Source organism: Bos taurus, chromosome X (genome assembly GCF_002263795.3).
Source record: "Bos taurus isolate L1 Dominette 01449 registration number 42190680 breed Hereford chromosome X, ARS-UCD2.0, whole genome shotgun sequence".
Taxonomy (NCBI): domain Eukaryota; kingdom Metazoa; phylum Chordata; class Mammalia; order Artiodactyla; family Bovidae; genus Bos; species Bos taurus.
In genome coordinates, this window is record NC_037357.1 from 65018601 (window position 1) to 65045339 (window position 26739).

The 26739-nt window shown below is 40.5% G+C and overlaps 1 pseudogene; it reads left to right on the plus strand.

The window, feature by feature from the left end:
- LOC781764 (protein FAM168A-like) overlaps nt 1-5228 on the plus strand; it is a 54869-nt pseudogene extending 49641 nt beyond the window's left edge.
- The last annotated feature ends 21511 nt before the right edge of the window (nt 5229-26739 follow it).

The window sequence follows — 26739 nt, forward strand, 5'->3', positions numbered from 1 at the left end:
ATTATACAGTGGAAGTGAGAAATAGATTTAAGGGACTAGATCTGATAGAGTGCCTGATGAACTGAGGTTCATGACATTGCACAGGAGACAGGGACCAAGACCATCCCCATTGAAAAGAAATGCAAAAAAGCAAAATGGCTGTCTGGGAAGGCCTTACAAATAGCTGTGAAAAGAAGAGAAGTGAAAAGCAAAGGAGAAGAGGAAAGATATAAGCATATGAATGCCGAGTTCCAAAGAATAGCAAAAAGAGATAAGAAAGCCTTCCTCCTAGAGGAGAACATAGGCAAAACACTCTCTGACATACATCACAGCAGGATCCTCTATGACCCACCTCCAAGAATATTGGAAATAAAAGCAAAAATAAACAAATGGGACCTAATTAAACTTAAAAGCTTCTGCACAACAAAGGAAACTATTAGCAAGGTGAAAAGACAGCCTTCAGAATGGGAGAAAATAATAGCAAATGAAGCAACCGACAAACAACTAATCTCAAAAATATACAAGCAACACCCACAGCTCAACTCCAGAAAAATAAATGACCCAATCAAAAAATGGTCCAAAGATCTAAATAGACATTTCTCCAAAGAAGACATACAGATGGCTAACAAACACATGAAAAGATGCTCAACATCACTCATTATCAGAGAAATGCAAATCAAAACCACTATGAGGTATCATTTCACACCAGTCAGAATGGCTGCGATCCAAAAGTCTACAAATAATAAATGCTGGAGAGGGTGTGGAGAAAAGGGAACCCTCTTACACTGTTGGTGGGAATGCAAACTAGTACAGCCACTATGGAGAACAGTGTGGAGATTCCTTAGAAAACTGGAAATAGAACTGCCTTATGATCCAGCAATCCCACTGCTGGGCATACACACTGAGGAAACCAGAAGGGAAAGAGACACGTGTACCCCAATGTTCATCGCAGCACTGTTTATAATAGCCAGGACATGGAAGCAACCTAGATGTCCATCAGCAGATGAATGGATAAGCAAGCTGTGGTACATATACACAATGGAGTATTACTCAGCCATTAAAAAGAATACATTTGAATCAGTTCTAATGAGGTGGATGAAACTGGAGCCTATTATACAGAGTGAAGTAAGCCAGAAGGAAAAACACCAATACAGTATACTAACGCATATATATGGAATTTAGAAAGATGGTAACGATAACCCTGTATACAAGACAGCAAAAGAGACACTGATGTATAGAACAGTCTTATGGACTCTGTTGGAGAGGGAGAGGGTGGGAAGATTTGGGAGAATGGCATTGAAACATGTAAAATATCATGTATGAAACGAGATGCCAGTCCAGGTTCAATGCACGATACTGGATGCTTGGGGCTGGTGCACTGGGACGACCCAGAGGGATGGTATGGGGAGGGAGGAGGGAGGAGGGTTCAGGATGGGGAACACATGTATACCTGTGGTGGATTCATTTTGATATTTGGCCAAACTAATACAATTATGTAAAGTTTAAAAATAAAATAAAATTAATTATAAAAAAAAGAAAAAGAAAAAAGAAAGCCTTCCTCAGTGGTCAATGCAAAGAAATAGAGGAAAACAACATAATGGGAAAGACTAGAGATCTCTTCAAGAAAATTAGAGATACCCAGGGAACATTTCATGCAAAGATGGGCTCAATAAAGGATAGAAATGGTATGGACCTAAATGAAGCAGAGGATATTAAGAAGAGGTGGCAGAAATACACAGAAGAACTGTACAAAAAAGATCCTCACGACCCAGAGAATTACGATGGTGTTATCACTGACATAGAGCCAGACATCCTGGAATTTGAAGTAAAGTGGGCCTTAGAAAGCATCACTATGAACAAAGCTAGTGGATGTGATGGAATTCCAGTCGAGCTATTTCAAATCCTGAAAGATGATGCTGTGAAAGTGCTGCACTCAATATGCCAGCACATTTGGAAAACTCAGCAGTGGCCACAGGACTGGAAAAGATGAGTTTTTATTCCAATCCCCAAGAAAGGCAATGCCAAAGAATGCTCAAACTACAGCACAATTGCACTCATCTCACACGCTTGTAAAGTAATGCTCAAATTTCTCCAAGCCAGGCTTCAGCAATACGTGAACCATAAACTTCCAATTGTTCAAGCTGGTTTTAAAAAAGGCAGAGGAACCAGAGACCAAATTGCCAACATCTGCTGGATCATGGAAAAAGCAAGAGAGTTCCAGAAATACATCTATTTCTGCCTTATTGACTATGCCAAAGCCTTTGACTGTGTGGATCACAATAAACTGTGGAAAATTCTGAAAGAGATGGGAATACCAGACCACCTGTCCTGCCTCTTGAGAAATTTGTATGCAGGTCAGGAAGCAACAGTTAGAACTGGACATGGAACAACAGACTGGTTCCAAATAGGAAAAGGAGTATGTCAAGGCTGTACATTGTCACCCTGCTTATTTAACTCTTATGCAGAATACATCATGAGAAATGCTGGGCTAGAAGAAGCACAAGCTGGAATCTAGATTGCCAGGAGAAATATCAATAAACTCAGATATGCAGATGACACCACCCTTATGGAAGAAAGTGAAGAGGAACTAAAAAGCCTCTTGGTGAAGGTGAAAGAGGAGAGTGAAAAAGTTGGCTTAAAGCTCAACATTCAGAAAACGAAGATCATCGCATCTCGTCCCATCACTTCATGGGAAATAGATGGGGAAACAGTGGAAACAGTGTCAGACTTTATTTTTTGGGGCTCCAAAATCACTGCAGATGGTGACTGCAGCTATGAAATTAAAAGGCGCTTACTCCTTGGAAGGAAAGTTATGACCAACCTAGATAGCATATTGAAAAGCAGAGACATTACTTTGCCAACAAAGGTCTGTCTAGTCAAGGCTATAGTTTTTCCAGTGGTCATGTATGGATGTGAGAGTTGGACTGTGAAGAAGGCTGAGCGCTGAAGAATTGATGCTTTTGAACTGTGGTGTTGGACAAGACTCTTGAGAGTCCCTTGGACTGCAAGGAAATTCAACCAGTCCATTCTGAAGGAGATTAGCCTTGGGATTTTTTTGGAAGGAATGATGCTAAAGCTGAAACTCCAGTACTTTGACCACCTCATGCGAAGAGTTGACTGATTGGAAAAGGCTCTGATTCTGGGAGGGATTGGCGGCAGGAGGAGAAGGGTAAGATAGAGGATGAGATGGCTGGATGGCATCACTGACTCGATGGACGTGAGTCTGAGTGAACTCCGGGAGTTGGTGATGGACAGGGAGGCCTGGCCTGCTGTGATTCATGGGTTCGCAAAGAGTCGGACACGTCTGAGTGACTGAACTGAACTGAACTGAGAAAAGGTAATTGCCTCTTTTCTTTATTCTTTGAATGTTTATTAAGCCATTGCTGCTGCTGCTAAGTTGCTTTAGTCGTGTCTGACTCTATGGGACCCCATAGACGGCAGCCCACCAGGCTCCCCTCTCCCTGGGATTCTCCAGGCAAGAATACTGGAGTGGGTTGTCATTTCCTTCTCCAATGCATGAAGGTGAAAAATGAAAGTGAAGTCGCTCGGTCCTGTCTGACTCTGAGCGACCCCATGGACTGCAGCCTACTGGGCTCCTCCATCCATGGGATTTTCCAGGCAAGAGTATTGGAGTGGGGTGCCATCGCCCTCTCCATTAAGCCATTACATCTTCTTTTATAGTTAAAAAATATCACTTAAGTGCCAAGACTATATCTACATACCATAAGACACTTCACTAAGATGTGAAAAAAAGACATATCAACAGAATGGGAGATATGGAGGAAAGGAATTCCCTCATATAACTATTACGAAGGGTCCCCAAAAGGCCTGTTTGCCTAAAATTTCACTTTTTCCCCACGGTGCTAAAAATTTGACATCAAAATTACTTTTCACCCATGGCTGATTCACGTTGATGTATGGCAAAAACCACCACAATATTTTAATGTAATTAGCCTCCAATTAAAATAAATAAAATTTTAAAAATTATTAGTTTTAAGAGAGTATTCTCTGTTAACATCAAATACTCTGAGAGGAAATTTACTGTCAATCAGTTACATTTTTGTATTAGTGTGCCAATACCTTTTCAAATAACAGCTGGCTATGAACAGTGTAAGTGCTTAGGAAATGAAACAGATGTGATTAAGAATGCAGAAAATGAACCACAACTTTCCCATTTTCCTCTTTGATTACTATAAGTAGAACTTTATAGTATTCTCTATTCCCAGATTTATGATTTATTTATAATAGTAATTTTCAATGGGTGGACAACAGCATCTCTTTGTAAGTTTAAAAGGTCTCTGGCCCTCCCAGCACATGTTGGGCTCCTAAGCAGCTACTGCAGAGGATTCAGGTCTCAGTCACTGAGGAGGAGGAGGCTCCCAGTCCCTGTGCACCATTCATCACCTTACTGGACACTGGTGAGGGAGTGAGAGCATCACCTCCATAGCCTTCAGAGAAGACAAAGGCATTGTCACCTCAGCTGCTGCTGCCATTTTCGCCTGCATCTGCTTGCTGAATTCTCAGTCATCCACCGTGAACCCTGTTTATAGTCCCTTGCAGTCCTGTGGCTCCTTATGGCAACCCAAAGAACATGGCTTATACAAGTTATCCCACAGCCTATCCAATTGCAGCCCCTGCTTACAATCCCAGCCTGTACCCTGCCACTAGCTCCCCTTATGCTCCAGCAACTCTGCTGATGAAATAGACCTGGCTAGAGAACTCATCTTCCTGTGCCACTGAAGGTACCTATTTCTACCTCCCAGTGGACACCAGGACCGAGAGCCAAACTTACCAAACATCCTCTGCAGCTTTCAGATATACAGAGGGGACACCATACAAGGTCCCACCAGCCCAGAGTAATACTGCCCTGATCCCCCTACTCCTCTTCACCCAATCCCTATCAGATGGTCATGCATCCAATCATAAGTGCCTACCCCTAGCAGAATCTGTATGTCCTGGGAGCCTAGGACACAAAGCTGGTGTATGCTGCCCAGGCTTATGTCATCCACTACACCATGGTCATCCAGCCTAACAGTACTCACTCTGCCATCTACCAGACACCAGTAAACCCTCCCAATACCAATGTCATGGCCATGGGCATGGTGGCTGGCACCACCGTGATGATGTCAACATGTACCCTGCTGACTGCATCACAGCACACAGCGATTGGGGCATACCCTGTCTTCATGCCAACATACAGGGCACAAGGGATCCTTGCATACAGCTATATATATGCCCCACACTGGTGAAGCCTGCAGCCCATCCAAATCTGGAGTCACACATTTGTATGCAGCTACTTATGGCAGAAAGTGAAGAGGAACTAAAATGCCTCTTGAAGAAGGTGAAAGAGGAGAGTGAAAAGTTGGCTTAAAGCTCAACATTCAGAAAATGAACATCATGGCATCTGGTCCCATCACTTCATGGGAAATAGATGGGGAAACAGTGGAAACAGTGTCAGACTTTATTTTTGGGGGCTCCAAAATCACTGCAGATGGTGACTGCAGCCATGAAATTAAAAGATGCTTACTCCTTGGAAGGAAAGTTATGACCAACCTAGATAGCATATTGAAAAGCAGAGATATTACTTTACCAACAAAGGTCCGTCTAGTCAAGGCTATGGTTTTTCCAGTGGTCATGTATGGATATGAGAGTTGGACTGTGAAGAAAGCTGAGTGCCGAAGAATTGATGCTTTTGAACTGTGGTGTTGGAGAAGACTCTTGAGAGTCCCTTGGACTGCAAGGAGATCCAACCAGTCTGTCCTAAAGGAGATCAGTCCTGGGTGTTCATTGGAAGGACTGATGCTGAAGCTGAAACTCCAATACTTTGGCCACCTCATGCGAAGAGTTGACTCATTGGAAAAGACCCTGATGCTGGGAGGGATTGGGGACAGGAGAAGGGGACGACAGGGGATGAGATGGCTGGATGGCATCACCGACTCGATGGACATGAGTTTGAGTGAACTCTGGGAATTGGTGATGGACAAGGAGGCCTGGCATGCTGTGATTCATGGGGTCACAAAGAGTTGGACATGACTGAGTGACTGAACTGAACTGAACTGAGCTCAAATCCTACACAGGTTCTGGAGCAGTACCACTTCTATTTGCAAGAGGAGACAACAGAAGTGTAAGTGTCATTTTGTGCATCTTTAATGGTTTTGGTTTTTAATTTTGGCTTTTGTAAAAGCTGCTTTTTCTAATCTCCTGCCTCTCCCCACTCTCCCCCTCTGAGGTGCTGCCCTCCCAATTCCACTCCCCCTCCTACTTGACCAGGCACATCCTCTCTCTTCTTCTTTCCTTCCCCAAGGCATCTAGTCCCTAGAAGCCTAGTTTAGCGGCAGGCAGAGAGTGGGGTCTCTTACAGTGGTTCACCTGAAGCCATGATTTACTTTGAAGAGCATAATGAATGTGACCCTCATGTCCAGCGTAGGAACTCAGCTGTTAAGCAGGGGGATTTTAATTTTTTTTTTTAATTTTTCTCAAGAAAGATTAGTTTAAGACATTGCCATATGCTGATACAAATGAAATATCTTCTGAGAACCATCACATCAGACCGGAACAAAACCATCTGATTTGATAGGAGTGTTAATAGTAGCTTAATAATACCCCAGATGAGAACCTAGGAAAACCAGATCCTTTCTTTGGGAGAACTTGGGGGGAGGTAAGGGGAACACTGTGGGAAGGCAGAGGGAAGAGGGTCGAGAGGCACATGCCTGCTGGCATTGGTTTGTAAGATCTCTGGTAGAATTGTCTTGGCCTGGACCCTCTAGTTTGCACAGTGATGTTAACTGACCTGGCACTTCTTCAGAAGGTGATTTTGACTCAGACCTGCCAAGCAGCTGCAAGATGGTGGGATCCCAGCCTCCCAAAGCTTTGGAGGCCAGCTGCCCTCTGTAATCCAGACCTTAGTCTTTGAGCCCTCATGGATACACTCTGATGAGGAGCTTGCTCCTGATTAGAGTGGAAACTTATGGCATTTCTCTCCTTTCCCTTTCTCAGTGCCATGGCTCACCCTGGGGCTCATTTGCCTATGGCACTGACAGACAGGCCAAGTTCTTAGTTACCTTGTGCCATTCACCACCAAAGTGAAGGAATCACATTCTAGGTGGGTGCTGGTGGCTCTGAAAGTCAGGATAGTGAAGGAAAAGCAATAACAATAAACATTTCATTGACTCATTGAACTGAAGGGATCTTAGTAATCATCTCAACCATTCCCCTATTTGAAATGAGAAAAAAGAGGCCCAGAAATGAGGAAAGGACTTCCCTAGACATTGCAGTAAGTTAGCATTAAATGCAGCCTTCCTGCCTGGAGCACATTGTCCAGGAAAATTTACCTAGGGATGGATTGACTTGGTTTTGTAAAAATGAAGTCAGCAGCGCCCACATCTGGTGAGCTCTGGAATGATCTCTGGGCTTTTGCTTCTGCTCTTTTCCTCCATGGATTTCAAAGGCACAGATTGAAGAGTGGGCGGAGGTCACATGGGGACAAATTGAAGGAACAGGAATTGCAAATGATGAAACAGCATTTGGAAATTCTGTGAAGACATCTGGAACTCTCATCCTATATCTGACTCCAGCTCTAGGAGAAGGTGGACTGGCTGAAAAGGAGCCCATGCTTTTAAGAAAGACAGTAGTCTCTCATGCTGAGAGGAGAGGAGAAGTAGACATGGTGTCTCCTGAGAGAATAGAATCCCTGAGACAGGAGGGCCTATTACTGTTAGCCAGGATCCCAACTGTCTAACACTGCCCACCCTGCACTCAGCACTTGGCTAGGCTGGCAGCCTCTTTGGGGGTGGAGGGCAGAAGAACATTTTACTGTACAAAATTGGATCATTGATATCATTTAGAATTTAAATAACTCTCTTCATTTTAAATCCACGCATCCCTATGCCTACTGCTCATATCTCCCTAAAGGAGGAAATAATCAGGAAATCCCTCTGCCAGAAGGACCTCAGAGGCTATATGGCTGTTGCTAGGGGTGCACAGCACAGCAACATCCTTGACTCAGGTTTTCTGTGGAAATACAGAACGAGTCAGGATAAGCCCCACTGTTCTAAGCAGTCTGCTTGGGAGTGCTAGAAAGGTTTCATTTTAAAACAATAAATAGTTTTCTGGTGTTAATCCTTTTTTTTTTTTTCAAATACCTCTTCCTACTCTCTGGTTTTATAAGGGTGGGTGACAGTTGTTTTAGATGATGTCATGCATGTTTAGAAAATTTCATAAGAATAATAATAATGATTATAAAAATGATAATAGGAAACCTTTGCATTCGTCATGTGCTTCATAGACTTCAGAGCACTTCACAGCCTGTAATTTACTGGCCTTGAGAGAAAGACAATGTCAGAGTTATTTCATCCATTTGATAAATGAGGAAACTGGTTCTATTTAATAGAAGGAAAAGAAACTTTCCCAAATGAGTATAATGCTGGTATCCCAACAGGCTTCCTTGAACCCTCATATCTCCAGATGAGCCAGGGCAGAACCACAGAGAGGAGGGAAAAGGAGACCTAGGAATGACCTTTTTACCTTTGTTCATTCTATATTAGTAAGTAAAAACTAACATCTAGTGCCTAACAGTTTTTCACAAAGCAGTTTCATATCTATCATCTGGTTTAACCTTGTGAAATATATTATTTTCTCATTTGATCCATGAGGAAACTGTGACTTGGAAAAGAAGAGTGACATACTCATAAGTGGCAGAGCCATTTGAATCTCATTCTATGGCCACTTTTCCTCCAGTTTGACTCCACACAAGGGCATGTGTACTGAAACATTGATGCTCTATACCTTCTCCTAGCCCTTGTATGTAATTTAAGATCAAAGACAGACTCAAAGGCAAAAACAAGGTGTGGAAAGGCTGTGGTCTGGAAAAGCACAGGCCCAGTACCCCTTTCACAGTCTGAACACTGGAGATCCAGTTCAGCTGCCCTTACCCTCTTGCTTTGAAGGACATCCTCAAGCCTTGCCAAACTTGGGGAGTCATTGCAGAAGGATTGAGCCCAGGAGAATAAGGCAGTAATGAGGCTGTGGCAGGATGAGCACACCTGGTATGATAAGATATGTCAGGAGTTACCATGGGTATCATCCAAAGATACTGGATGGTGCAGTCGTCAAGCTGGACAGAAGGTTAGAGCTTGAAAGGCCTTGTCATTTTAGGAAGGCCAGAAAGCCAGAGAGGACAAGGGGTATGCCCACATGACATAGCGAGCTGCAGCGTGGCACCAGCAAAGCCTGCTCTCCACCCCCACTCCACTGCCTCTCACTAGTACAACAAGCTTGGTGGGCAGGGTTAGGGGTACAGGTGGTTCCAGTCACCAGTCAACCCTCTTGGCTTCCCCCACTTCTACCTGCTTCCCTTTCCTTAGCTTGGGACCCAGGAAACTGGAGTCTGTAAGCTGCAGTGCCTCAAAGTGGTAAGTGCCTGAAGTTTAGTCTTTCTGCCACATTTTGGAAAAATGTATTTCATTTCTTCCCCATGGGACAGGGCAGTTGTTGCTCTTCCTCTTTCTCTCCTAGCAGTGACCCTAAAGTTCATATTGAAAAATAACACTCACTGGCCCAGAGTGTTTTGTCTATGTATGAAGTACTTTTACATTGATTGCCAAAATTCCCATTTTATAGATGGAAAAAAAAAAAGTCTCATAAGGCTTAAGAGACTTGCCAAATGTCACACAGCTCATCAGAGAAAGAACCAGGATTTAGACTCTTCAAATCCTCTGCTCTTCTGCTGGCACCCGCTGGGCCTAGGTGGCAAGCATAAAGAAGAAATGGGGTATTTGTCCCTAAACAGAGGAAGACTCCATTAACCTGGGTAATGCATTCTTCCCAGCTGAGTGGATTTTTATGAGGAGCCCTGGGAACCCAGAGATATTTCTAGCTGGCAACACCCAGAGGATGAGAATTTACAACAAAAGTCCTAGCTTGAGCAAAACACTTTTGGATCATGATGCCTAGGACTGATGACATGTTCCAGGGCAGCCCCAGGCACCTGTACATTGAAAGACCCATGTCCCTGGGAAGCCTGCATACATTTGCTTTCTGACCCTGGAGAGCCTATCTACTGTCCAGACCTAGCAAGTTGGGTCTGGACTTGGTATAGCCCTGAATGACCAAAAGCACATCTGAATCCAGTTCCTTGGCTTGTTTTTTCCATGACTGAAGACTAGAATCTAGAAAGACACTGTGCAGTCCTTCCTCCTCATCCCAACTCTTACTTGGTCACCCCAAGTGTTCCAAGTTTGAGGTAACCCATTCCCAGAGATCTGGGAGTATGTCTTCAGAGAGGATCATTGTTCCAAGTAGCTTTCAGAAATGAATAACATGGAGCATAGAAATAGTGCAGATCTTTTGGTCACCAAGTTCTGGTGTCCTCATTGTGCAGATTGGACTCAGCCAGAGGTCCAACAAGGCACTGGTTGAATCAGGCCTAGAGCCCTGCATGTCAGACCCTCAGCTCTGCTCTGTGGCCAGAGAGGGAGGCCTAGAGGGCATAGCTCTTAGCGTGGTCTTAGTCACAGCAGTGTGGCTAAATTAGTCACTGAGATGTCACTGTGGCATTTGCTCCTCAACTGCTTGGGAATCCAGAGGGGTAGGTTGGTAAGTGGAGGGGCAGGTAAGGAGCAGGCTCTGTGGTGGTGTCCAGCCCCAGGAGAATCCAGGCTAGACTTACCTCCAAAATCTGTATCACAGTGGAGACTCAGCTAGGCTAACATCGGATTCCACACACCTGAGACTCTGAGAACCCAGCCTCCTATGGGTGTGCCAGTTTGGTGGCAGGATTTGTCTTTTACCTGTCCACATTTCCCTCTAGAAAACTTGTTTCTGAAATTAGGCATGACATGGCTCTAAGGCCCAGCCTTTAAATCTGGCTGGCCAGTTTCAACATTCTATAACCAACCTTGCCTGAGTCAGTCTTGGGTCTCACTCCCTCACTTTCTCCAATGGGTATTTTCTATTTTGTGTGCTGCTGAGTTCAGCTCAGTGGCCAAGTGATTGGGACTAGCTGCCACAAAGTCAGAAAGGTAAACTAGAACACTTGCTTCCCTATGGCTCCATCTATAGGCCCTGGGTCTTCTTGCTGTGACAGTGGGGCCCTGTCCATGACAGTCCAGCTCATGGTAGAGGGTGCATTTTCATTTCTGAAGAGAACAGATATAACAGCTTTGCCAATAAGTACCAGCCCAGAGGACTTAAATGGGTGAAGTCATCCTTGGGCCTGACCCCAGCAAGACCAACATCTCCAGGCTCCAGCCTTCCTCCTCATGTCTGAGAGTCAGGGAAAGAGTGGGACGGGCCAAAAACCACCTTCTTGGGTCAGCCAGCTTATCTGGATCTGTGATGTACTTGCAGCTCTTACCCAAGGGGAAGGAAGGCCAGGCCTCTAGCAATGTGGAATTGCCTCTAGTGACCTTTAATTGCCCAAGGGCCTGTCTCCATCTCCTGACTAGAAGCCATCTGCATCTGTGTTCATATCACATGACTAAGAAACTTGTTTTTGCTGTATGTACAATCCCTGTTAGAGAGTATTGCATATGATTTTGTATTTCTTGAATCATTTTAATCTGTAGGTTGAAATTTGATTTTTTAAATTAATTTTATTTTATTTTTAAACTTTACATAATTGTATTAGTTTTTATTTTTAAATTTTATTGGAACTCATGTTTTTAAAAGAAAAATATTTAAAATAATAATTAGAAAACTTTGACTGGTATCTTTCAACTAGTTTGATCAAAGAACTTATAGATGTTTCAAAACACAGCCTGGAGTGTAAAGATTGAAAAGCTCTGTGACCTAACTTGTGTGTATGAGTGTAAATCCAGTTTAGTTTGGTCGTTTTAGATTATTTTGGGGTTTTGTTCCATTTTGCTTTGACAATCAGATAGTGATCACTCTAAGGGACTGAAGCCCAGAATTTGTAACTGTGATATTTGCTATAATCTGTAGAACATTCAATAACTATAAAAAACAGTTTCCAAAAACAAAGATTTTCTGATATTCAGAGAATCAAGAATTACTGTTTTAAGAACTCTCATGTATATATCTTCTTACTTAGGGGTCATTTCTTTATCATATAGACTTGGATAATCACTATGGACAAAATAAAGGAGTAAACTAATATGTGATGTAGTTTGCCTCAAGAGTACTTGGCATTTTAAATATTCTAGTCTAATAAGTGAAATCCACCTTCTTAAGCTTATTTTTCCACTCAGGAGTAATTCCTCTAGAGTTTTTTTTTTTTTTTTTGACACATTAAAATAAAATACAGTCATCTCCCTTATCCATAGGGGATATATTCCAAAACCCCTAATGGATGCCTGATATCATGGATAGTACAAAACCCTATATACACTATGTAGTTTTTTATACATAAATACCTATAATAAAGTTTAATTTATAAATTAGGCAGAGCAAAGGATTAAAAACAATAAATAATAAAATAGAACAACTATAATAATATACTATAATAAAAGTTATATGAATGTGGTGGCCCCTCTCTCTTTCAAAATATTTCATTGTACTGTTCTCAACATTCTGATAGTGATGTTAGATGAAAAAATGCCTACATGAGGTGAAATGAGCTGAATTATATAAGAATCATGTGGTAGTATTAGATGAATATTGACCTTCAGGTCTGTCAGAAGGATCATTTGCTTTGGGTTATCCTGGATCACCTAGACAATGTTGACAGTTGGATGTCAGGAGCAGAGGATTTGGATGACTGGGGATCTCAGGCAGGAAGGACTGTAGCAGTGTGAGATTTCATCACACTACTCACGATAGCATTCAATTTAAAACATATGAATGGTTTATTTCTAGAATTTCCCATTTAATTTAATATCTCTGAAAGATGTTTGACCATGGGGAACTGAAACTGTGGAAGGAGAAATTTCAGATTAGGAGGGACTGCCTTATATACACATACATTAAGAATAAGACACAATCTTAGCAAAAATTAGTTTATGCTCAGATTTTGGCTAATTGATTTATTGCAAAGGTCATAAAGCATATATATATTCTTAGTTTTTTGGATTGTACCATATACCTCTATAGCATTTTCAGCTAAATATCTGTATATTTTACTGTTCATATACATGGTGGAAACAGCATAGATGAAAAGAGTGAGACTCCACAGTAATAGGAATTTTTGCAATTCTAAGCAACAGATCTGCTTATAGCTTATCAGCTATAAATTCCTGGAGTTGGTAAGTCCAGGAATATATGATGTTGGAAAATATTCGACCCATGTTCTCAATAGTTCTCAATAGTGAATAATTTCCCTCTTCCTTTCAAGGTTAATCTGTCCTCTGTGCTGTCTTAACTGCCGGATTGATTCTCTCCACAAAATGATAACAAGCTTACAGGCATCTTTGACTTGTATTTCATTAGGTCAGGAGACCATTGGAAAGTGAACTTTCTATTTCCAGTAACTCAAGCAAATATAGCATTAATTCTGATGAGATAAACTTGAGTCATGTGCTTATCCCTGGTCCAATTATTGTGCCAAAAGGATAGAATATGAATATCCACCAAGTCTTGTTCATGTACTATAAATGTACCTAGAGAGATCAATAATAATAACTAAAACTATATTGACAATAGGTGTTAACTAATCTAATCCTTATGGCAACCCTATGGAGAGTGAGAAACTATTATTCTCATTTTATAGGGGTATGGAGTTGTTACAGGGGTTCAGTTCAGTTCAGCGGCTTAGTCATGTTCAACTCATTGTGACCCTCATGGACTGCAGCATGCCAGGCTTCCCTGTCCATTGCTAACACCCAGAGCTTGCTCAAACTCATGTCCATCAAGTCGGTGATGCCAGTCAACCATCTTGTCCTCTGTTGTCTCCTTCTCCTGTTTTCAATCTTTCCCAGCATCAGGGTCCTTTCCAATGACTCAGCTCTTTGCATCAGGTGGCCAAAGTACTGGAGCTTCAGCTTCAGCATCAGTCCTTTCAATGAATATTCAGGACCGAATTCCTTTAGGATTGACTGGTTTGATCTTGCAGTCCAAGGGACTGTTGAGAGTCTTCTCCAACACCACAGTTCAAAAGCATCAATTCTTCAGTGCTCAGCTTTCTTTATTGCCCAACTCTCACATCCATACATAACTACTGGAAAAACCATAAGCTTGACTATACAGACCTTTGCTGGCAAAGTAATGTCTCTGCTTTTTAATATGCCATCTAGGTTTGTCATAGCTTTTCTTCCAAGGATCAAGCATCTTTTAATTTCATGGCTGCAGTCACCATCTGCAGTGATTTTGGAGCCCAAGAAAATAAAGTATGTCTCTGTTTCCATTGTTTCCCCATCAATTTGCCATGAAGGGATAGGGCTGGATGCCATGATCTTCGATTTTTGACTGTTGAGTTTTAAGCCAGCTTTTTCGACCTTCTCTTTCACTTTCATCAATAGGCTCTTTAGTTCCTCTTCACTTTCTGCCATAAGAGTGGTGTCATCTGCATATCTGAGGTTATTGATATTTCTCCCTGAAATCTTGACTCCAGCTTATGCTTCATCCAGCCTGGCATTTTGCATGATGTACTCTGCAGGTAAATTAAATAATAAAGGTGGCAATATACAGCCTTGACATACTCCTTTCCCAATTTGGAACAAGTCTATTGTTCCATGTCTGGTTCTAACTGTTGCTTCTTGACCTGCATACAGGTTTCTCAGGAGGCAGGTGAGGTTTCCTTGTATTTCCACTTCTTGAAGAATTTTCCACAGTTCATTGTGATCCACACAGTCAAAGGCTTTGGCATAGTCAATAAAACAGAAATAGATGTATTTCTGGAACTCTCTTGCTTTTTCCATGATCCAGCAGATATTGGAAATTTGATCTCTGGTTCCTCTGCCTTTTCTAAAACCAACTTGAACATCAGGAAGTTCACAGTTCACGTATTGCTGAAGCCTGGCTTGGAGAATTTTGAGCATTACCTTACTAGTATGAAGGCCACATGAGTTATATTTTAACTCCCAGCATATTCTTTCCTTCATGGCTGAAAGTATAATAAAGCTGGCTTGGATTCAGTTTCAGCACCTTCACCTTGGAGCGGTGTTGGTCCCCTGATCCTCGCTTTTCACTGAATTCTTGTGTCTTTTTTCTCATTCTCTCGCCATATCACACTTTCAGAAACCCTGCTTGTCAAGCCGGTCTCAAGAGGCAGAAGACCTAAACAAACATTTCTTCAAAGAAAACATACAAATGTCTAATAAACACACGGAAAGACGCTCAACATCACTCATTATTAGACAAATGAAAATGAAAACTACAATGAGGTATCACGTCACACCAGTCAGAATGGCCATCATCAAAAGTCTACAAACAATAAATACTGAAGAAGGTGTGAAGAAAAGGGAACACTCTTACACTTTTGGTGGGAATGTAAGTTGATTCAGCCACTATGGAGAATAGTATGGAGATTCCTTAAAAAACTAGGAATGTGACCCCATAGACAGCAGCCCACCAGGCTCCCCCATCCCTGGGATTCTCCAGGCAAGAACACTGGAGTGGGTTGCCATTTCCTTCTCCAATGCATGAAAGTGAAAAGTGAAAGTGAAGTCACTCAGTCAGTCGTGTCCGACTCTTAGCAACCCCATGGACTGCAGCCTACCAGGCTCCTCCATCCATGGGATTTTCCAGGCAAGAGTACTGGAGTGGGGTGTCATTGCCTTCTCCAGCTTCTATGTTGGGTGCATATATATTTATAATTGTTTTATCTTCTTCTTAGATTGATTCATCGATCATTATGTAGTGTCCTTCTTTGTCTCTTTTAGCTGTCTAAATTTTAAATTCTATTTTATCTGATATGAGCATTGCTACTCTTTTGATTTCTGTTTGCATGGAATATCTTTTTCCAGTCCCTCACTTTCAGTCTGTATGTGTCTCTTGGTCTTAAGTGAGTCTCTTGTGGAAAGCATACATAGGGGTCTTGTTTTTTTATCCATTTAGCCACTCTTTCTTTGGAGCACTTAGTTCATTTTCATATAAGGTAATGATTTGTATGTATGATCTTATTACCATTTTATTTATTTTTTAATAAGCCTTTTCTTTCTCTTGTGCTTCCTGTCTAGAGAAGTTCTTTTAACATTTATTGTGAAGCTGATTCGGTGGTGCTGAATTCTATCAACTTTTGCTTGTCTGTAAAGGTTGATTTCTGCTTCGAAGCTGGATGAGATCCTTGTTGGATAGAGTAATCTTGGTTATATATTTTTTTCTTTTCATCCCTTTAAGTATATCCTGCCACTTCCTTCTGGCTTGTAGAGCTTCTGTTGAAAGAGGAGCTGTTAGACGTATGGAATCCCCATTGTATAGTATTTGTTGCTTTCCCTGTTTTTAGTGTTTTTCTTAGTGTTTAATTTTTTGTTTGTTTAATTAATATGTGTCTTGGCATATTTCTCCTTGGACTTATCCTATATGGAATGCTTTGAGTCTCCTGGACTTGAGCGGCTATTTCCTGTCCCATTTTAGGGAAGTTTTAAATTATAATATCCTCAAATATTTTCTCATGCCATTTCCTTTTGTCTTTTCTGGGACTCTATGGTTCTAATGTTGTTATGCTTAGTATTGTCCCAAAGATCTCTAAGACTATCATCATTTATTTTTATTATTTTCTCTTTATTCTTTTCTGCTTCAGTTATTTCCACCATTTTACCTTTCAGTTCACTTATCCATTCTTCTGCCTCAGTTACTCTATTGGTTCCCTCATGTATTTTTTTTTTAAATCTCAGTTATTGTGTTGTTCATTATTTATTGTCTATTTCTTTAAAGTCCTTGTTTAACATTTGTTGCATCTTCTCAATCTATATCTCTAGTCTATTTTTCTGTGCCTCCATTTTATTTTCAATATTTTGGATCATCTTTACTATCATTATTCTGAATGCTTTTTCATGTACACTGCCTAATTCCTCTTCATTTGTTTGGTCTTGTGAGTTTTTACCATCTTCCTTCATCTCTTGCATGTTTCACTGTATTTTTATTTTGTTTAATTTTATGGGTTTGGGGTTTCCTTTCTGCAGGCTGGAAGTTTGTATTTACTTATTTGTGGATTCTGTCCCCTGTGAGTGGGGTTGGACCAGTGCTTTGTGAAGGTTTCCTGGTTTGGGGATTTGGCCTGTGTTCTGGCAGATGCAGATGGATCTTGTCTCTCTGAAGGGCAGTGTCATGTCCAGTAGTGTGTTTTGTGATGTCTATCAGTTTGATACAGCTTTGTATAGCCTGCCAGTGTGCAAGGTTGTCTTCCTGTTTTGCTGAAGACTTGGCGTGGGTTGTCCAACCCTGGAGCTTGGTGACCTTTGGATGAGACTTGGTCTTAGTGTTGTGATGGAGGCTTTTGGGAGTGCTCTCATCAATTAATTTTCCATAGGGTCAGGATTTCTCTGGTGTTTCAAAGTCCTGGGCTTGGGTCTTCTACCTCGACTTCAGGCCCAATTCATTTCTGCAGTACCAGGACCTCACAAATCATGCAGCATAGAAGACAAAACCCAAAGACTATTAGTGAAAAGAACACTCACTAGCCAAGAACACCTAGAGAAATTGACACAAAAATCTTCCAGTATTTCTAGGAAGGTCTCTGAACTTATTGTGGGCAGTGTGGAATCCATGCAGTCTCAGATATGGACTTATTCCAGATTTTACTTGCTCCCAAAGCCCACAGTTCCCTGTACTGTCCCAGTCTCAGGCTAATTGTGGTTATTTAATCTTCTGCACCTGCTGCTGTTTAAGCTAATTCCTTTTCTCTTTTTCGGTTACACAGCCCCTGGTTTCTGCTTTGGTTTTGGGCCTAGCTCTCTTTATATTCCACTCTCTGGTGACTGTTACCTATCCAGACATGAGGGGGGTGAAGGCTGAGGCTTATTAGGGGTCACTTACTCAGTCAGGCTCGGAAGAGTGAGGGGCTTGGTAGCCACAATTGGGATGTATCGAGGAGTGCCTGGGCTGGTAGAGACCTACTGATTTTGTTACAGTCTGAGGCAGGCTGTGCACTCTCCCAGAGGAATTGGCCACAGTCATAGGTCCCTAGGAAGAGTCAAGCTGCTTGGGCTTCCATCAAAATGTGGGCAGCAAGCTGTGCTTGATCACAGCTGGGTGATAAATGACACTTCTGGGGTTAGGACTGCATCTGTGACATTTTGCCTGCTGCCTTTGGCACTTTCCCTGGCTTTGGCTATGGCTATGGCTTATGTTTATCATTCTGGAATCATAAACTGCCCCGACATCTAATTCTGTCTGCTTGGGCTCCAACCAGTTTTCAGTTTTGAAGGCCACAGTTGGGTATATAGCCTCTGTCTGTGAATATGTGTAATTAGAGTGTACTGGGCAAAAATGACCTCTTGCAAAACTAGGAGGCCCAATATTTCCCCTGTATTCCCTATGCTGTTACTGTAGCCCACTCAGACTATCGTCATGGTAGCCTATCCCAGTCCTCTCTCTGGGATCCAACATCCATGCCTGAACCTAAGTATGCCACCCCCGTCTTCTTTTGTGGGCACAGGCATGAGAACTGATTCTTGGCAGGAAAGTGGTGTTCAGCACTGATCTCTGGTGAATTCTCTATGTTTTTCTTTCTGAGCACTGGTTATTACCCTCTCCTCTGAGGTTCTGAAACTCCCCCTGTCTTGGCTTGTGAGGCGGTTTCCAAGTGTGAGAAAACTTTTCATTCTTCACAACTCCCTCCCCAAAATGCAGATCTTAATCCTGAAATCCTTTGTCTCTCTTTTTAACTTTATATTTTGCCCTACCTCATTCTAAAGAGATTGACTTGCCTTTTTGGAAGTTTGGAGTCTTCTGCTAGTGTACAGAAGTTTTTCTGTAGGAGTTGCTCCATATTAAGATGGATTTTTGATGTATTTTTTGGGAAAGAATGTGATTTCCCTGTCTTATTCCTCCACAGTCTTTTCTGTCTCTATCCCCAATTCTATTTTTAAAAGAGGTTTTTAACCTACCTTATTATCCAATATTCATACTACACATATACTCCATTTTATTTGAGAAAAATTATTTCTCTCTCCTTCACTGTAAAAAATATTGGATACATACCACAAAGTGTTTGTGGGAACCAAGTGGTTTACAGACAATTGTACTCCAGGAGACAATGCTCATTTGACTCTCTTTCTTAAATTATTCTTTAAAATCCACTGTTTTAGAGAAATGCAAATCAAAACAACAAGGAGGTACCACTTCACGCCAGTCAGAATGGCTGCGAACCAAAAGTCTACAAACAATAAATGCTGGAGAGGATGTGGAGAAAAGGGAACCCTCTTACACTGTTGGTGGGAATGCAAACTAGTACAGCCACTACAAAGAACAGTGTCGAGATTCCTTAAAAAACTGGACATAGAACTGCCTTATGACCCAGCAATCCCACTGCTGGGCATAAACACCAAGGAAACCAGAATTGAAAGAGACACGTGTACCCCTATGTTCACCGCAGCACTGTTTATAATAGCCTGGACATGGAAGCAACCTAGATGCCCATCAGCAGATGAATGGATAAGAAAGCTGTGGTACATATACACAATGGAGTATTACTCAGCCATTAAAAGGAATGCATTTGAATCAGTTCTAATGAGGTGGATGAAACTGGAGCCTATTATATAGAGTGAAGTAAATCAGAAAGAAAAACACCAATACAGTATACTAACACATATATATGGAATTTAGAAAGATGGTAACGATAACTCTGTATGCTAGACAGCAAAAGATACACAGATATATAGAACAGTCTTTTGAACTCTGTGGGAGAGGGAGAGGGTGGGATGATTTGGGAGAATGGCATTGAAACATATATAATATTACATAAGAAATGGATTGCCAGTCCAGGTTCAATGCAGGATACAGGATGCTTGGGGCTGTTGCACTGGGGTGACCCAGAGGGATGGTATGGGCAGGGAGGTGGGAGGGGTGTTTAGGGTTGGGAACACGTGTACACCCATGGTGAATTCATGTTGATATATGGCAAAACCAATACAATATAGTAAAGTTAAAAGATGGCGGAGGAGTAGGACGGGGAGAACACTTTCTCCCCCACAAATTCATGAAAAGAACATTTAAACACCGAGTAAATTCCACAAAACAACTTCTGAAAACCAGCAGAGGACATCAGGCACCCAGAAAAGCAACCCAAGTCTTCAAAAGGAGAGAGAAGAAATACAGCTCCACTCACCAGAACACCGACACAAGCTTCCCTAACCAAGAAACCTTGACAAGCCACGTGTACAAACCCACACAGAGCGAGGAAACGCCACAATAAAGAGAACTCCACAAACTGCCAGAATATAGAAAGGACACCCCAAATTCAGCAATTTAAACAAGATGAAGAGATAGAGGAATACCCAGCAGATAAAGGAACAGGATAAAAGCCCACCAAACCAAACAAAAGAGGAAGAGATAGGGAATCTACCTGATAAAGAATTCTGAATAATGATAGTGAAATTGATCCAAAACCTTGAAATCAAAATGGAATCACAGATAAATAGCTTGGAGACAAAGATTGAGAAGATGCAAGGAAGGTTTAACAAGGACCTAGAAGAAATAAAAGAGAGTCAATATAAAATGAATAATGCAGTAAATGAAATTAAAAACACTCTGGAGGCAAAAAATAGTAGAATAATAGAGGCAGAAGATAGGATTAGTGAATTAGAAGATAGAATGGTAGAAATAAATGAATCAGAGAGGATAAAAGAAAAACGAATTAAAAGAAATGAGGACAATCTCAGAGACCTCCAGGACAATATTAAACACTACAACATTCGAATCATAGGGGTCCCAGAAGAAGAAGACAAAAAGAAAGACCATGAGAAAATACTTGAGGAGATAATAGTTGAAAACTTCCCTAAAATGGGGAAGAAAATAATCACTCAAGTCCAAGAAACCCAGAGAGTCCCACACAGGATAAACCCAAGGCGAAACACCCCAAGACACATATTAATCAAATTAACAAAGATCAAACACAAAGAACAAATATTAAAAGCAGCAAGGGAAAAGCAACAAATAACACACAAGGGAATTCCCATTAGGATAACAGCTGATCTTTCAATAGAAACTCTTCAAGCCAGGAGGGAATGGCAAGACATACTTAAAGTGATGAAAGAAAATAACCTCCAGCCCAGATTATTGTACCCAGCAAGGATCTCATTCAAATATGAAGGAGAAATCAAAAGCTTCTCAGACAAGCAAAGGCTGAGAGAATTCAGCACCACCAAACCAGCTCTCCAACAAATACTAAAGGATATTCTCTAGACAGGAAACACAAAAACAGTGTATAAACTCAAACCCAAAACAATAAAGTAAATAGCAATGGGATCATACTTATCAGTAATTACCTTAAATGTAAATGTGTTGAATGCCCCAACCAAAAGACAAAGACTGGCTGAATGGATACAAAAATAAGACCCCTATATATGTTGTCTACAAGAGACCCACCTCAAAACAGGAGACACATACAGACTGAAAGTGAAGGGCTGGAAAAAGATTTTCCATGCAAATAGGGACCAAAAGAAAGCAGGAGTAGCAATACTTATATCAGATAAAATAGACTTTAAAACAAAGGCTGTGAAAAGAGACAAAGACGGTCACCACCTAATGATCAAAGGATCAATCCAAGAAGAAGATATAACAATTATAAATATATATGCACCCAACACGGGAGCACTACAATATGTAAGACAAATGCTAACAAGTATGAAAGGAGAAATTAACAATAACACAATAATAGTGGGAGACTTTAATACACCACCCACACCTACGGATAGATCAACTAAACAAAAAATTAACAAGGAAACACAAACGTTAAATGATACATTAGACCAGTTAGACCTAATTGATATCTACAGGACATTTCATCCCAAAACAATGAACTTCACCTTTTTCTCAAGCGCACATGGAACGTTCTCCAGGATAGATCACATCTTGGGCCATAAATGTTGCCTTGGTAAATTCAAAAAAATAGAAATCATTCCAATCATCTTTTCTGACCACAATGCAGTAAGATTAGATCTCAATTACAGGAGAAAAACTATTAAAAATTCCAAAATATGGAGGATGAACAACACTCTGCTGAATAACCAACAAATCACAGAAGAAATCAAAAAAGAAATCAAAATTTGCATAGAAACTAATGAAAATGAAAACACAACAACTCAAAACCTGTGGGACACATTAAAAGCAGTCCTAAGGGGAAACTTCATAGCAATACAGGCATACCTAAAGAAATAAGAAAAAAGTCAAATAAATAACCTAACCCTACACCTAAAGCAACTAGAAAAGGAAGAAATGAAGAACCCCAGGGTTAGTAGAAGGAAATAAATCTTTAAAATTAGGGCAGAAATAAATGCAAAAGAAACAAAGGAGACCATAGCAAAAATCAACAAAGCCAAAAGCTGGTTCTTTGAGAGGATAAATAAAGTTGACAAACCATTAGCCAGACTCATCAAGAAACAAAGGGAGAAAAATCAAATCAATAAAATTAGAAATGAAAATGGACAGATCACAACAGACAACACAGAAATACAAAGGATCATAAGAGACTACTATCAACAATTATATGCCAATAAAATGGACAACGTGGAAGAAATGGACAAATTCTTAGAAAAGTACAACTTTCCAAAACTGGACCAGGAAGAAATAGAAAATCTTAACAGACCCATCACAAGCACGGAAATTGAAACTGTAATCAAAAATCTTCCAGCAAACAAAAGCCCAGGTCCAGACAGCTTCACAGCTGAATTCTACCAAAAATTTAGAGAAGAGCTAACACCTATCCTGCTCAAACTCTTCCAGAATATTGCAGAGGAAGGTAAACTTCCAAACTCATTCTATGAGGCCACCATCACCCTAATACCAAAACCTGACAAAGATCCCACAAAAAAAGAAAACTACAGGCCAATATCACTGATGAACATAGATGCAAAAATCCTTAACAAAATTCTAGCAATCAGAATCCAACAACACATTAAAAAGATCATACAACATGAGCAAGTGGGCTTTATCCCAGGGATGCAAGGATTCTTCAATATCCGCAAATCAATCAATGTAATACACCACATTAACAAATTGAAAAACAAAAACCATATGATTATCTCAATAGATGCAGAGAAAGCCTTCGACAAAATTCAACACCCATTTATGATAACTCTCCAGAAAGCAGGAATAGAAGGAACATACCTCAGCATAATAAAAGCTATATATGAAAAACCCACAGCAAACATTATCCTCAGTGGTGAAAAATTGAAAGCATTTCTTCTAAAGTCAGTAACAAGACAAGGGTGCCCACTTTCACCATTACTATTCAACATAGCTTTGGAAGTTTTGGCCACAGCAATCAGAGCAGAAAAAGAAATAAAAGCAATCCAAATTGGAAAAGAAGAAGTAAAACTCTCACTGTTTGCAGATGACATGATCCTGTACATAGAAAACCCTAAAGACTCCACCAGAAAATTACTAGAACTAATCAATGATTATAGTAAAGTTTCAGGATATAAAATCAACACACAGAAATCCCTTGCATTCCTATACACTAATAATGAGAAAACAGAAAGAGAAATTAAGGAAACAATTCCATTCACCATTGCAACCGAAAGAATAAAATACTTAGGAATATATCTACCTAGAGAAACTAAAGACCTATATATAGAAAACTATAAAACATTGGTGAAAGAAATTAAAGAGGACACTAATGGATGGAGAAATATACCATGTTCATGGATTGGAAGAACCAATATAGTGAAAATGAGTATACTACCCAAAGCAATTTATAGATTCAATGCAATCCCTATCAAGCTACCAATGGTATTCTTCACAGAGCTAGAACAAATAATTTCACAATTTGTATGGAAATACAAAAAACCTCGAATACCCAAAGCTATCTTGAGAAAGAAGAATGGAGCTGGAGGAATCAACCTACCTGACTTCAGGCTCTATTACAAAGCCACAGTCATCAAGACAGTATGGTACTGGCACAAAGACAGAAATATTTATCAATGGAACAAAACAGAAAGCCCAGAGATAAATCCACGCACATATGGACACCTTATCTTTGACAAAGGAGGCAAGAATATACAATGGATTAAAGACCATCTGTTTAACAAGTGGTGCTGGGAAAACTGGTCAACCACTTGTAAAAGAATGAAACTAGAACACTTTCTAACACCTTACACAAAAATAAACTCAAAATGGATTAAAGATCTAAACGTAAGACCAGAAACTTTAAAACTCCTAGAGGAGAACATAGGCAAAACACTCTCCGACATACATCACAGAAGGATCCTCTATGACCCACCTCCAAGAATATTGGAAATAAAAGCAAAAATAAACAAATGGGACCTAATTAAACTTAAAAGCTTCTGCACAACAAAGGAAACTATTAGCAAGGTGAAAAGGCAGCCTTCAGAATGGGAGAATATAATAGCAAATGAAGCAACGGACAAACAATTAATCTCAAAAATATACAAGCAACTCCTACAGCTCAACTCCAGAAAAATAAATGACCCAATCAAAAAATGGGCCAAAGAACTAAATAGACATTTCTCCAAAGAAGACATTCAGATGGCTTACAAACACATGAAAAGATGCTCAACATCACTCATTATCAGAGAAATGCAAATCAAATCCACTATGAGGTACCATTTCACGCCAGTCAGAATGGCTGCGATCCAAAAGTGTACAAGCAATAAACGCTGGAGAGGGTGTGGAGAAAAGGGAACTCTCTTACACTGTTGGTGGGAATGCAAACTAGTACAGCCACTATGGAGAACAGTGTGGAGATTCCTTAAAAAACTAGAAATAGAACTGCCTTATGATCCAGCAATCCCACTGCTGGGCATACACACTGAGGAAACCAGAAGGGAAAGAGACACGTGTACCCCAATGTTCATCGCAGCACTGTTTATAATAGCCAGGACATGGAAGCAACCTAGATGCCCATCGCAGATGAATGGATAAGAAAGCTGTGGTACATATACACAATGGAGTATTACTCAGCCATTAAAAAGAATACATTTGAATCAGTTCTAATGAGATGGATGAAACTGGAACCTATTATACAGAGTGAAGCAAGCCAGAAAGAAAAACACCAATACAGTATACTAACGCATATATATGGAATTTAGAAAGATGGTAACAATAACCCTGTGTAGGAGACAGCAAAAGAAACACCGATGTATAGATCAGTCTTATGGACTCTGTTGGAGAGGGAGAGGGTGGGGAGTTTTGGGAGAATAGCATTGAAACATGTATAATATCATGTATGAAACGACTTCCCAGTCCAGGTTCAATGCACGGTACTGGATGCTTGGGGCTGGTGCACTGGGAAGACCCAGAGGGAGGGTATGGGGAGGGAGGAGGGAGGAGGGTTCAGGATGGGGAACACATGTATACCTGTGGCGGATTCATTTTGATATTTGGCAAAACTAATACAATTATGTAAAGTTTAAAAATAAATTAAAATTAGAAAAAAAAAGTATTATTGAGACAAAATAATATAACACATGCAAGTATTTTTTTACATTTTCTTAAATTTATTTTTAGTTGAAGGATAATTACTTTACAATATTGTGTTAGTTTCTGCCATATATTAATATGAATTAGCCATAGGCATACAAATGTCCCCTCCCTCTTGAACCTCCCTCCCACCTCCCAGCCTATCACACTCTCTAGTAGTCACAGAGCACCAGGTTTGAGCTCCCTGTGTCATACAACAAAGTCTCACCAACTATCTGTTTTACATATGGTAATGTTTCAATGGTACTTTCTCTATTTGTCCCACCCTATTTTTAAAATAACCAAACCCAGAGTAGATGCTCAGTTACGTTTAATAAACAAAACGTATCTTCATCGTGATTAATGATAAAATTCTCCTGAACTCCAGAACTGTATGTTCAAATACTTACTGGAATCTATATTTGAATTTCACACACTAATCTCAAAGTAAGTAGAGCCAAAGGCACACAATATAGTAAAAGTGTGTTTGTGTGTTTGTGTGTGTGTGTGTTCAGTCACTCAGTTGTGTCTGACTCTTTGCAACCCTATGGACTGTACCTCACCATGCTCCTCTGTCCATGGAATTTTCCAGGCAAGAACAGTGGAGCCAGTTGCTATTTCCTACTCCATGGAATCTTCCCAACAAGGGATAGAACCTGCATCACTTGTGTCTCCTGCATTTGTAAATGGATTCTTCACCACTGCAACATCTGGTAAGCCCAGAAGTCTGTCTTTTGCACAGTAATCACCTAAATATTTGAAGACAGTCATTATTTCTATTTGAATTATTCTGGGTTAAAAATAGCTCATTTAATATTTTTGTCTCGTGTTTTCTAAACACTTAACAGTTTTTTTTTTTTCAAATTTCTTTATATTTTTTACAAATGTATTTTTAATTATAAGATAATTGCTTTGCAATGTTGTGTTTGTTTCTGCTGTACCACAGCATGAATCAGTCATAAGTATACATATATCCCCTCCATCTTGAGCCTACCTCCCACCCCTTCAGGTTATCACAGAGCACTGGGCTGAGCTCCCTATGTTATACACCAACCTCCCACTAGCTATCTATTTTACATATGGCAATGTATATATCTCAATGCTACTTTCTCATTTTGTCCCACCCTCTCCTTTCTCTAGTGTGTCTACAAGTCCATTTTCTACATTTGCTTCTCTATTCCTCCTGTGGAAATAGGTTCATCAGTACCGTTTTTCTAGATTTCATATATATGCTTTAATATACAAAATTTCTTTTTGTATTTTACTTAAATTCACTCTGGACAAGAT